Source organism: Austrofundulus limnaeus, unplaced genomic scaffold, assembly GCF_001266775.1.
Source record: "Austrofundulus limnaeus strain Quisiro unplaced genomic scaffold, Austrofundulus_limnaeus-1.0 Scaffold227, whole genome shotgun sequence".
Classification (NCBI taxonomy): Eukaryota; Metazoa; Chordata; class Actinopteri; order Cyprinodontiformes; family Rivulidae; genus Austrofundulus; species Austrofundulus limnaeus.
Window position 1 is genome coordinate 174,855 of NW_013952629.1, and position 1,102 is coordinate 175,956.

Genomic DNA, 1,102 nt, shown 5'->3' on the forward strand with positions numbered 1-1,102 from the left:
CAAGAACTCTGAAATCAAGAACAAAGTTAATTTTTGAACTTGAGACACATGTGAGTTGGCAAAAGTATCAGGGAGTCATTCTAATAAACCAATAATGTAATATTTTAGTCACCAAAATGCATCAGAACATTTGTCTGAAATTGAGGTTTTGTTGAAACATTGCCTGCCTGTTTAACTCCACTAGTTTTCTGCTGTAGCACAGTTTGTTTTTATTATTTAAAAAAAGTATTTTATGTGCAAAGCTCGGAGGAAACTGTCAATAAATACAGATTTCTAGCTGGTAATAATGCCCGCTGTGGTGTTTAAATGTATAATTATTGGTAATAAATGGACACAATCTCAGTTTTTGCTTTAGATAAAGAGGTATGACTGTTAGTGCCTGGGTGTGAATCTGTGTGGGAGGCGAGGTGTCAATTCTCAGGGATCTACATGAACTCTGAGACTATAAGGTCACACACTCGCTGACAACTCAACCACCTGTTGCCACACACACACACACTCACACACAAGTACACACAGCCACATTTTCCCACCCACATCAGCGTTCACTACACACCCTCTCTTGTGTGAGTAGTAACTTCTGCACAGTTTGAGGTATTAGTTTACACAACTGGCACTGTAATTAAAAAGTGGAGATATTTTTTGTTACATACGCATCTGTCTGTCTCTAAGGTTTCTTTGGACCATGTTTTGTTCCAAATTCAGCAGAAAAAAATATTTATTTTGTAAATGTTTGCATTCATGAAAATSTAACATATGGTGAGGACATCTGCCATCCACAAAGAAACTACAAAATGAAGCCTTCATTTAAATTAAAAGGACTGATAACCTCCAGGCATGGTGATGTCAATACATAWATTTTATTTGGCTCAGAAAGGTCACAGAACACGTTGCTTTCCCCAAGTCGAAGGCATCGACTAAGCTCGATTGGAGAAACATTATACTGTGTTGGCACAGAAAAGTTCTTTGGTAAGTTTAGGGTAGGTCCTCATGTACCTGGCCCAGTCTAAAGAGCAAAAATAGGTGCAATGTTTTTTGGTTTGGTTTGTTTTTAAGTGCGAATGTCTTCCTTCATGCCCCCCCCCCCCCCACTCCTCTAAAC